Source organism: Gadus chalcogrammus, unplaced genomic scaffold (assembly GCF_026213295.1).
Source record: "Gadus chalcogrammus isolate NIFS_2021 unplaced genomic scaffold, NIFS_Gcha_1.0 GACHA073, whole genome shotgun sequence".
In the NCBI taxonomy this organism is placed as follows: domain Eukaryota; kingdom Metazoa; phylum Chordata; class Actinopteri; order Gadiformes; family Gadidae; genus Gadus; species Gadus chalcogrammus.
In genome coordinates, this window is record NW_026613508.1 from 288,531 (window position 1) to 301,894 (window position 13,364).

Consider the following 13,364-nt stretch of genomic DNA (forward strand, 5'->3'; position numbering starts at 1 on the left):
GCGTCAGCACTGCTCTCCTGCAGCTCTGGGGGAGTGAGAGGTCTTCAAAACTCTCTGAGAAGACCCCCAGCAAATCGTCTTTCAGCTCTGTCCAGAACGCTCGGTAAAACTCTGACGGCAGACCATCTATGCCGGGGGCCTTACCCCCCTGCACACTCTGCAAGGCTGCAAACAGCTCTGCCTCAGTCAGGGGCCCCTCCAGCTCCCTGTTAGTCTCTTCTGACACTGTGGGCAGGTCCTGACAGAATGGGTTAAAAGCAGCATCATCTTCCTGGTACTCACTGCTGTAAAGCTGCACATAGAACGCCACCGCTCTACTCCTGATGGCTACAGTGTGTGTCAGTGTCTGCCCATCCTCTGCCTGCAGCGAGTGCATTTGTCTGCTCTGGCCATTCTTCTGTTCCAGGCTGAAGAAGTACTTGGAGGGAGAATCCATCAGCGCAGCGCTCTGGAACGAGAGCGGACTAGCGCCCCCTGCGCTCTGGCGCCCAGCAGGTCTGCCAGTACAGCTTTTTTAGATTTGAGGTTTTCAATACAACCTCCATTTCCTGTGGACTGGGAGGAAATCTGCAGCTCCACTATACCTACCTCCAGATCTTTGATAGACTTGGTCATGTCACGAGAAACATTGAGAGTGTACTGCTGACAAAGCTGCTTTATTTGTACTTTACCATGGTCCCACCATTGTTTTGAACAAATAAAATCCCCTTCCTCTCTCTAAAACCTCTCCAAAAATAAATAAAACTTCTCTAAAATGCGCATCTAAAAGCAAAGTGGTGTTTAAAATGCCAATAAGCAGACTTACTCTTGAGATTTTTAATAAAAACCTCACATAAAACCATGGAATGGTCTGAGAAGCCCACTGGACATATGTTACACCTCTTAAAACTGCTAAAATGCTGCGTAAAACAATAAAACCTGTCTAACCTAGCTAAAGATAAATACGTTCTCTGCTGTGGACCCAAGTGTACTGCCTTGTATTGTGGTGGATTTTTCTCCATACGTCACTCAGACTGTGAGTGTCCTATGAGTGAAAGCATCGCCTTCTGAGAAGGTGCATGTGGTTCTGGGTGGTTTCTATCAAATGTATGATTTGCTGTGCAGTTAAAATCCCCTCCTAAAAATAAATAATCCTCTGGCACACATTCCTTTAAAACCAAACTGAGTTCATTAAAAAGAGAACTCTGCCAGGGCCAAAATTAGGGGCATACACATTAATAAAAACAATATTAAAACGCTCATACTTTGCTTTAACCACAAGCATTCTCCCCTGCACCCGCTCCTCCACCACATGAGATACAGGACTAAAATCTCTGGAAAAAAGGAGAGCCACCCCTGCACTAGTGCTGTTAAAATGGCTTAAAATTACCTGTCCGTCAAACTCCCTCCTCCAGCCTGTTTCATTAAAAACATCACTATGGGTCTCCTGCAACATCATAACATTCGTTTTTTTCAATTTAAAAGTTTCAAAAATGCAAGCCCTCTTTTTCACATCTCTAGCTCCATTGACATTGAGTGTGGACATTTTAAAATGACTCATTAAAAAAGATGTTAAGAGAGACACACATGCTAGCAGAGACAGCAGGCACACTGCTTTATGTACACTCTGAGACGTCATCATTTAGCTGTTTTCTTATTTTCTTTCCCATTTTCTTCAACCTGTAGTATTCTGTGTCAGTGAACCCTCCTTCCCCTCTCATTTTCATCTGAGCTTTTACAGATACCAACAGCATTTTTACATCTGCAAAGTAATCCTTATATTTGGGATTCTTCATGTTCTTGGTCTCTTGCAAAAAAAACCTTATACTCTTTACAGAGTACATTTCACCCAGCTGTGAAGCAGAAGGCATTTGTGAGTCAGTGAGGGGCTGGCTGTCTGTACCACAGTCCTCCATCTCCTCCTCCCCGCCACTAGACCCTGTCTCCTCATCACTGCATTCTGAGTCTGTGTTTATCTGTTCCTCCTCCTGCTTCCTACTAGCTGCTGGTTCCTTGCCTTAGACTTAGAGCCACATGCTTCACCTGCCTGTTTTCTTTTTAAAAGGGGAGCCTTACAAAGGTTCTCTTCCTCCTCCATCGCCCCCTCCTCACTGTCATGCTCTGCTGCAGCAGAGATGGGCCCAGCCTCTACACACACTGCCTGTTCTGTGGTACTACTGTTCCCCTCCTCCTGAACAACACACTCACTCTGTTTATCATTGTCAACAGTTTCAACACACACACTTGGAGATTCATTATTTGGATTCTCCCCATACTGTATTCTAGTTGTAATATATTCTTTTATACTCTCAATGTTTATATTGTTTGGCAGGTTATTTTCCACACTTGAAACCTGCTGCTCTACAGTGTCAACATCTTTTGAAGAGTCTGTAGACTGAGCTGCTGATGCCTCAGCAGGCTCAGCAGGCTCAGCCTGTCTCCCAGGGGTTTTGTAGGGGCAAGCTTGCACCAAATGTCCTTCCTTGCCGCAGGCAAAGCACTTCAGGTTTCCAGAATTAACAAAAACTGCATAGTCAAAATCATCAACTCTTAATTTGAAAACTAGATTCAATTCAGTGTCTTTTTTGTGTAAAATCATATGTACTTGCCGTCTATGGGATACTACATGCCGCAGCAGCGGGGACTTGCACCCCGACGGCAGCTTCCTTATTGCCAAGACAATCTTCCCGTGCCTCGACAGCTCCCGGAGCAGAACCTCGTCTCCAATGAACGGAGGGATGTTGGAAATTGTAATCCGCGTTGTCGGTGTTGTCAGCGGAGACACGGAAACAAACGAGTCCTTCACAACAATCCCTTTCTCCACCACCTTGTTCGCCTTGGCCACACTGTCCACAAAAATCACGACTGCTCCGTTCATCTGAGCCGCGGATCTTATGCTGATCTGCCCGACTATTTCTGCCACTGCAAGGCTACAGTCCTCCACCGAGCACAGGAAGGTGGTGGAGATCTTGAAGCCGTGCATGCGGCTTAGTTCCCCGAAAGCCACCATGCTCCCAGGTCCCGGCGCACCGACCAGCGGTTGCTGGTCGATCGCGTGAAAAAAAACACCAAAAGTGACGCAAAAACACAAAAAAAGAACCCACCAAACCGTTCGCCCAAGTATATTTACAATACACAACAAAAAAAACTATGAGGAAAGTTTGCAAAAACTCTCCACAACTCGCTCTCACACGCGCTCCGCAAACCCACTCCTTCCGCTCACACAGAGAGAGAGAGACAGAGACAGAGACAGAGACAGAGACAGAGAGAGAGAGAGAGAGAGAGACAGAGACAGAGACAGAGACAGAGACAGAGAGAGAGAGAGAGAGAGAGAGAGAGAGAGGACAGAGAGAATGAGAGTGAGAGAGAGAGAGAGAGAGAGAGAGAGAGAGAGAGAGAGAGAGAGAGAGAGAGAGAGAGCGGCCCCGCCGACCCCCCTCAGTACCCTTCGTGTGTGTGTGTGTGTGTGTGTGTGTGTGTGTGTGTGTGTGTGTGTGTGTGTGTGTGTGTGTGTGTGTGTGTGTGTGTGTGTGTGTGTCAGACATGCAAACGGCGCGCTTTTTGGCGCAAGTCGCTTTTTTATCATACATTTTGGGGACCTGTGTGGTTCGTGCAGATCCGAAGAGTTTTTTTTGGGGGGGGGGGTCGGGTGCGTCGATCGGTGCGCGCGTGCAGGTGTCAATATTCCGTAATCTGACTGACTGAGACCCCCGTGCCTTCGAAGTAAAGAAAAGTGATTCCGGAAATGATTTTGTTAGGGGACCAATCACAGCCCTTGCGTCGCGTCGAAATATTGGATGCGCAAGCGCACGGTAGAGCTTAGAACGGGCTCAGAAAATCAAGCCCGACCCCCGAGCCCGTGCACGTTCTGTCCGAGCCCGGCCCGACCCGACACATTAACTGTAATTAGGAGCCCTAGCCCGATTTCAACCCGACATTTATTTTAACACGTATGTAACTTTGTACACATTTGTTACTAGGCCTACTCAGCTAAATATATATGTAAGGGATAATGTATAGAACGCCGGTCATTATCGGGAAAATAAGCCCCGACAGGGCGAACAGTACACCGACGCGCAGCGAAGGCGTCTTGCTAGCTACCAAAGTGAACGGAGTGTTCCACGGCATTGAGAAGACCTGTGTAATAAAGGCCTATAATATTTCTGTTTATGGCATAGATTTCTCCTCAGATGAGGGCCAATAAACCAATGATAAAAATAAAAATAAAAACGCTCGATCAAAGGCCCGGCCCGACCCGGCCCGAGGATAGTGGTGGGAAATATTGGAGAAGGATGCACTTATTGTGCAGCAGGACGCAGGGTGCAAGTGCAGTTGGAAGTGGTCATGGCTAAAATTAGTAGCCACTACTGAGGTGAATACAACAGAAGCATAACTTTCCACTGTCTGACTTTTTCCAAAAAAATTAGAAAAAAGGATGTGCTAAATGCGCACACTGCATTAAAGAAATTAATTATGCCAGCAGGGGTGTACATGCCCTGTATGCACACTGTAAGGCAGACATTCATCGGAGGAAAGTGACAACAACAATAACTACACAAAGTGTTGCACAGCTTCTCCGAAACCCTCTCCCATAAACCCCCTAAGCAGCAGATAAGATCAGGGACAGTGCCAGGCCTATACTGCCAGTACCTGTACCTGTGATTGCATATCCAATGCAGAGGTGTTTGTGTGTGTGTGAAAATAAATTAACTTAGTTTAAAAAGGCACTTTACCTGAGTAACTTATATATTTTTTTATCTTTCTAGGCATATAGCATATAGCATAGGCCTTATCATGATAATAGGATATCATGCCGTCATATTTTTTCCGACTTCGGGTAGCTCTCTCTTTTTTTGTCATACATGTGTTTGGATCCCTGGTGTGTGTGTGTGTGTGTGTGTGTGTGTGTGTGTGTGTGTGTGTGTGTGTGTGTGTGTGTGTGTGTGTGTGTGTGTGTGTGTGTGTGTGTGTGTGTGTGTGTGTGTAGCTTGTCTGGCTGCCTGGTCACACAGGAAGGCTGTGCTTCTCTGGCCTCGGCTCTGAGCTCCAACCCCTCCCATCTGACAGAGCTGGACCTGAGCTACAATCACCCAGGAGACTCTGGAGCTGCGCTGCTCTCTGCTGGACTGGAGGATCCACGCTGGAGACTGAACACTCTCAGGTATGGAGAGGACAGCTCACCACTCAGGGACAAAGTCTCCTACAAGGATTCATGCCGCTGCCAGATTAAGTGGTTTGCAGATGATGAAGGTGAATGTTTCAACATGCTGCTCTCACTTTGTTTCCCCCCCAGCGTGGAGCACGGTGGAGTGAGGAGGCTGAAACCAGCTCTAAAGAAGTGTCTGTTTGATTCACCACATCACACACTCACTATTGAGATGGAAAGTCCATCCACACAGCAGGAAGTGAGGTCACATCCTACTGGGAATGAAGATGATGGCTGACCTCATGTATCTTACGTATATTAATACTGTCGACCATCACATTAAACCTGCTTGTATAAAACCCAGCAGGTATTACATTGATATATTATGTATTGGATAGTTAATAATGTAGTGATTATTAACAGACATAATCATGATAATCATCATGAAGCTAACATCTGGGCTCGGGGGAGGGGGGGGGGGTGGGTGAGAGGGGGGGTGACGGGGCTGAGGGGGGCGGTGATGGTGCTGAGTGAGGGCTGAGGGTCCCATTCTGGGTCCCGGACTATAATGAAACTAATGTAACAATAGAGTAACTATAACATCACATGACCCCCCCCTCACATTACTGAGGGGGGGGGGGGGGTTGAAGGGGAGGGGGGGTGCTGAGGGTCCCGGTCCTGGGTGAGGGGGGGCTGTTGGGGAGGAGGCTGAGGAGGGGGAGGGGGGCGGTGAGGGGGAGGGGGCTGAGGAGGGGGAGGGGGGCGGTGTGGGGGAGGGGGCTGAGGAGGGGGAGGGGGGCGGTGTGGGGAGGGGGCTACGGGGGGCGGTGAGGGGGGCTACGGGGGGCGGTGAGGGGGAGGGGGCTGAGGAGGGGGAGGGGGCTACGGGGGGCGGTGAGGGGGAGGGGGGTGAGGAGGGGGAGGGGGATACGGGGGCGGTGAGGGGGAGGGGGCTGAGGAGGGGGAGGGGGCTACGGGGGGCGGTGAGGGGGAGGGGGGTGAGGAGGGGGAGGGGGGCTACAGGGGGCGGTGAGGGGGAGGGGGCTGAGGAGGGGGAGGGGGAGTCTGAAGCAATAGTGTAACTATCATCACATGATACATAGATCCCCTCCCCCCCACATGTCATGTTCAGGAGAACAGTACTAGTGATGAATGAGTGTATTCATAACACTGTTGTTGATGTACCCGAGGCTGCCGTGTGACGCCGTGTGACGCCGCAGACGCAACTTCCAGGTTGCCGGCTTGGTTTGTTTGGTTTGGTTAGCAGGACGCTTAGCGTCGACCTGCTATCTCGGTTTGTATCTATTTTCGGTATTTATATCTGTGACCTGTTCTGCATACTCTGTATTGTATTCGCTGTTTCCTCGCTGGAGCTCCGTCTGCATCAAACCACGGTAAGCATGGACTCCGGTTGTTCTTGTTCTTGCTCTGACTTTCTCATGGATAAGATAGCTCTGCTAGAGAGACGTATCTGTCAGTTAGAGGAGGAAAGGGTAGCGAGCATAAAGAAAACAGATACTCCAGAAAGTATAGAGAAGAGACCCGCCAGGCGGACTCGTGGAGCTAACGTTATCGTTAGCAGTGACTCCGTCAAGGCAATCCTGTCGGCAGCACCACTTGCGAGGCAGGTTGCGGTCAGTACCCTGCCTCGCAAGTCTTTTTCGGGGGTAAAAACGCTAGTCATAGGTGACTCTGTTACACGTAAAGTTAGGCTACACTCGCCAGCGAAAGTTATTTGCCTACCTGGGGCCAGGGCTCCCGACATTGAAGCTAAACTTAGGGTGCTGACATGCGGTCAGACCTCATACGGAGTCAGATTAGATGCACCAAACATCGACACTAGTTTCGACAACATTGTAGTCCATGTCGGCACCAACGATGCTAGGACAAGACAAACTGAGGTCACAAAAAGCAACATAGCTAGGCTTTGTGACTTCGCCAAAAAGATGTGTCGGCATCGATTAATTCTCTCTGGCCCTCTGCCCGATAAGGGTAATGATGAGCGTTATAGTAGATTATTGTCTCTAAATCGCTGGCTGGCCCTATATAGCTCAGAGCAGGGCTTTGGTTTCATAGATAACTGGCCCTCCCTGTGGGGTCGCCCTGGTGTGCTCATGAGAGACGGCCTACACCCTACTGGGTTAGGCGCCTCAATTATGTCAAAAAACATAGATAGATGTCTTAGTCAGGCGTGACTCATCCACTCACAGCACGCTGGGCTGCAGGAGTTTAGTAAACCTGCTAGCAACATGATAGTCTACGTTGCAGAGTCCAGAACAGAGTCTAGAACAGCAGATGGGTTAGCTGAACCAGGATCTATTGCACCAATTGTTTCAGAGCTGAGTGTTAACCAGACTCCCTCTGTAACTAACGCTGTACCTATATGTACGGTGGTGCAAAACTGCATGTCAAACGGCATGTCAAACCGCATGTCAAATCGCATGTCAAATCGCATGGTAAATCGCATGATGCATGACGCGACGCATGAAATTAACGCTGTACCTATGTGTACAGTCGTGAAAAATCGCATGTTAAATCGCATGACAGAGCTGAGTGTTAACCACACTCCCTCTGAAATTAACGCTGTACCTAGTACAGGCGTGCAAAATCGCATGGCAAATCGCATGATAAACCGCACGTCAAATCAAATACTAACAACTAACCGGACTCCCCCTGAAATTAATACTGTACCTATATGTACGGTGGTGCGGCCCCGCTCTGTCTCGAGGTGTAAAACCCGCAGGCGAGGGCCGCGACCAGTATGTCCAACTCTGGCGATCCCACTGATCGCCTCAGAGCTAAGTGTTAACCAGACTCCCTCTGAAAATAACGCTGTACCTATATGTACGGTGGTGCGGCCTCGCGCTGTCTCGAGGTGTAAAACCCGCAGACGAGGGCCGCAACCAGTATGTTGAAACCGCGGTATCCCCTTGACCACTTCAGAGCTGAGTGTTAACCGGACTCCCTCTGAAAATATTAAAAAGGAAGCACTCAGAATAGGGTTCATGAACATAAGGTCGCTTTCATCGAAGGCGCTCTTGGTCCATGATCTAATTATTGATAAAAAGATCGACATACTGGGGCTTTGTGAAACCTGGTTAAAACCAGATGAGTTTCTAGCCCTAAACGAAGCTACTCCACCCCATTACGTTAGCACCCAAGTATCTAGAGAAGTTAAGAAAGGTGGTGGAGTAGCCCTGGTATCTAATTCTAAGCTTAATTTAAAGCCAAAGAATAGATATATTTTCAGATCCTTTGAGGTGCTAGCGCTCTGCACCTCAGCTCCCCGAGAAGCAAAACGAGTTCCAGACTCTTTTGTTTTAGCTGTAGTATACCGTCCCCCAGGACCGTATTCAGTTTTTGTGGATGAGTTTTCTGACTTTGCAGCTGATTTGGCTACATATTCAGACAACATTTTGCTTATTGGGGATTTCAACATTCATGTGAATAACCCGTCTGATGCCCTTGCAAGGGTTTTTCTGTCCATTACAGATACTCTTGGCTTCAAACAGCTCGTCCAGCACCCAACCCACATCGGTGGAAACACGCTGGATCTCGTTCTGACCCGCGGTGTAGACATTTCACAGCTAGTGGTCTCTTCCTACACCTCAGCTTTATCAGACCACTTTTTGCTCACTTTCCAGGTGGTGGTATCCTGCCCCTGCGATGATCAGCAAGCTACTTTCAGCTGTCGCCGCATCACACCTGAAACCATTACAGCTATGGCAGATAAGTTATCTGGTTCACTTGCACCTCTCTGTAACTATAGTGGTTCTGTGGAGTGCCTTACTGATGACCTCAACATTGCCTTGTCTGTTGCCATTGATTCAGTTGCTCCGTACGTAACGAAAAAACGAACATTGAAAAAACCAGCTCCTTGGCTTAATGCAGAAACGCGCATTTTGAAGCGAAACTGCAGGATCCTTGAACGCAAGTGGCGCTCGACTAAACTTGAGGTCTTTCATCTTGCATGGCATAATAGTCTGATCACCTATAAGGGTGCGCTGACTATCGCCAGGAACGCCTACTTTTCTAGTATCATAATTTGAATAGAAATAATCCGAAGTTTCTTTTTGACACGGTGAGGAGTCTCACTCAGAAACAGAATCAGACTGTAGGCTCCTCGATCGTGGCAGGTGAATTTATGGATTTCTTTGAGAATAAGATTCAATCAATTAGAGAGGAAATTGATGCTTGCCGGGCGGCTAATCCTAAACATTCTGTGGGGCAGGATGGGGTTCTGCCAAGTAGGATGGTGAACTCTGACGTAACTCTTTTGGAGTTTAAGGCAATTTCCTTGGTGGAACTTGAAAGGGTGATAAAGGCCCCAAAGCCAACAACTTGTATGTTGGATCCGCTCCCCTTCCAGGGTTCTTAAGGAACTTCTTCCAACGTTGGGGCCTGTTATCCTCTCGCTTATGAATCTTTCGTTTTCAACAGGAATTGTTCCTTCCAATTTCAAGGCTGCGGTGTTAAAACCGCTACTCAAAAAGCCTGGCCTAGATCCTGAAATAGTCAGGAACTATCGGCCTATATCGAATCTGCCCTTCTTGTCCAAGGTACAGGAAAGGATTGTAGCAAAGCAAATTGTTGATTATCTGACGAGGAATAATCTCTTTGAACCTTTCCAGTCGGGGTTCAGGAATTTCCATTCAACTGAAACTGCTATTACAAGAGTTGTAAATGACATCCTTCTTGCTTTGGATGAAAATACAAGCACAATGCTTGTGATGTTGGATCTGAGCGCTGCGTTTGATACGATTGACCATAGCACTCTTCTTCACCGTCTTGAACACTATGTTGGTTTCGGGGGGTACGGCTCTTGGTTGGCTTGAATCGTACCTCACAGATAGAACCCAATTTGTGCTTCATGAGGGTGCAGAATCAAAGCATTGTAAATTGCGCTTTGGTGTACCACAAGGGTCGGTTCTTGGTCCATTGCTCTTTGCAATTTATATGCTTCCCCTCGGTGACGTTATCCGCGGCTTCGGAATTAGTTTCCATTGCTATGCGGATGACACCCAGCTCTACATTCCTGTAGATTCTGGGGACTCGGCCCAGATTCAAAGGGTTGAGTCCTGTCTGGCTGCTGTGAAGGGCTGGATGTCACAAAACTTCCTACAGCTTAATACTGGGAAGACAGAGTTGATGATTATCGGCTCGAAGCGGGACCGTGAAAAGTTTGAGGATGTCTCTCTGTGGTTGGATGGCTTCGCCATCCCACAGAGTGCATCCGTCAGAAATCTTGGTGTCATGTTTGACCCTCAATTATGCTTTGATCAGCATATAAGAAGTATAACTAGAATTGCCTTTTACCATCTGAGAAACATTGCAAGAATCAGACCAATGTTATCTGCAGTGGATGCAGAGGACACTGATTCATGCGTTTGTCTCGTCAAGACTGGACTATTGCAATGCATTGTTCTCGGGATTACCGAACTCTACCACAAAAGGCCTACAGCTGGTACACAATGCGGCAGTTGGATTGCTGACCAGAACGAGAAAGTTTGATCATATTACACCTGTTCTCGCCTCTTTGCACTGGCTTCCAATAACTTTCAGATCAGACTTTAAGGTGCTATTGCTAACCTATAAAGCCTTGCATGGACTATCTCCATCGTACCTGAAGGACCTGATCATTCCTTATAGTCCTTCTCGGTCTCTCCGGTCTTCGGGAGCCGGCCTTCTTTCATTGCCGAAGGTTAAAAAGAAATCGGCTGGACAGAGAGCGTTTGCCTATCGAGCCCCCTTTTTATGGAATAGGCTGCCATCAGCGATCAGGGAAGCTGACTCTGTGGAGCTATTCAAAGGGAAGCTCAAAACGCATCTCTACAATCTTGCATTTGGAGTGTGAAAACAACAGATGCGAAGTGAAGACTACTCTGTTTGCTTGTTTTTTTGTTATTACATTATACATTCCCACTATGTACTTTTCCGTTCTAATTCACTATTCTGTTTGTTCTCGCGTGTTGCGGGTGCTGGACTGGATGCCTGGACTCTCCTCATGGATAATCGGCCAGAACCCCATCACCATTTTTTAAATGTTGTACATGTATTTACCTGTGTGTCAATTGTGGCACCCATTGCACTCCTGACCATCCCTGGAAGAAGGGATCCCCTACACTGCGTTTCTTCTCAAGATTTCTTCCTTGCTGATTCAAGGGAGTTTTTTCTTGCCCGTGTGGGGGCATGGGTAAAGGGGGGTGTCACAAATATTTGGCCTGTTAAGCCCTTTGAGACTGTAATGGTGATTAAGGGCTATACAAATAAAATTGAATTGAATTGAATTGAATGTATTCATAATATTGTTGTTGATGTTTTCATAACTTTATTGTTGAGGTGTGGTGCATCTATGAATGTGTACATATGTGTATGTATGTATGTGTTCATATCTATGTATCTGTACACAGAGCGCAGGAGAAACAGTACTAGTGATGATGATGATGAGGATGAAGAGCGGTTCAGCAGCTCATCATGTCTGGTTCTCCCTCAGATGCCTGTGACCTCACACTGGACCCCAACACGGCCCACAGACGACTCTCTCTGTCTGAGGACAACAGGAAGGTGACGTGGTTGATGAGGACCAGTCGTATCCGGATCACCCAGAGAGATTTGACTCCCTGCCCCAGGTGTTGGGTAGAGAGGCCCTGACTGGCCGCTGTTACTGGGAGGTAGAGAGGGAAGGAGGTGTTTGTATAGGAGTGACATACAGAGGAATCACAAGGAGAGGACGAGGTGTTGACAGCGGGCTTGGGGCGAACAACAAGTCCTGGGTTCTTTATTGTTCTGATGATCGTTCACTGCCCGGTACAACGGTATACAGACAGCCCTCCCTCTCCCCCCCGCTGGGTCCACCAGAGTAGGAGTGTATCTGGACCGGCCTGCTGGCTCTCTGTCCTTCTACAGAGTGTCCCCAGGTGGAGGAGGGTCCTCAGACACACTGACACACCTCCACACCTTCTGGTCCTCCTTCACCCAGGAGGACCTCCTCCCGGGGGTGAGGGTAGGGGGGTGGGGGGGGGCCTCAGCCTCTCTGTGTCGGTTGTAGAAAAAGAGCGGGGGCAGCAGGAGCATCCCAGTCCTGGGGGGGCCGTTCTCGTGTCTGTCTGTCTCCGACTCAGTGAAAAAATGGGGGGGGGGGGGGGGTCATAAAAAAGAAAAGTGCCGCCCCTCCGTGAAACACGCACACACACACGCCACACACACACACACACACACACACACACACACACTCAAACACACACACATGCACACGCACACCACACACACACTGAAAGGACTGATGACTCAGTGTCTCTGTGGCAGTTATAGTCTCTGTCTCTCTCTGTCTCTCTCTGTCTCTCTGTCTCTCTGTCTCTCTCTCTCTGTCTCTCTGTCTCTCTCTCTCTCTCTCTCTCTCTCTCTCGCTCGCTCTCTCTTCTTTAAAGTATAGCATGATAAACCATGAAAAGGCTTTTAAGATCTCCCATAGTTAGATAAGCACATTTATTATTTGAAATGTACATAAAATACATATTGATTATCAGACTTCACCAGTTTAAGTCTTAAGGGCTCTTATATCATCATTTTTGTCATAATCCTGATTTGCGACCTGATTTAAAGATATGTTTTATTCATAATAACCAAGATGTCTATGGGATAATGTTGCATGTTGTAAATGACTTTAAACTGAATCTTGATTTTTTGTTTTCTGTTGGGAAGCAAGCGGCCGCAGAACATGTTCAGTTATTAAAGATACGTGCTCAACTGTTGATGGTTTGTAAAGTCTGCTGCTTCTATTGTTTTAGTCTTTGTGTTTATTGTGTACATGTAAGGGACTATTTTTCTGTCTTATTTGTTAATGAAGCATAATTGTAATAAACAACTCAGTGGATCCAACTGAATGTTCTCGTGTGTTCAGCCGATGATTTCTCGTTTTATTAGTGAATAATGCTTCCATAAGTGCCTTAAGAATAATAAGATATTAATCAGAAATTATCAATAAAACAATAAATGTTATTCCGATTTTATTCTGGGACCGCCTCCCTGGGTTTTGGTTGGGGGGGGGGGGGTGCCTCAGTATCTCTGTGTCGGTTGTAGAAAGAAACCACAGACATATGGCTGGACTCTCTCTCTCTCTCTCCTCCTCTCTCTCATCTCTCTCTCTCTCTCTCTCATCTCTCTTCTCTCTCCTCATCCTCATCTCTCTCTCTCTCCTGATTGAGTGCTGAGGAGCGTGTGTGAATGAGCTGCGGAGCGA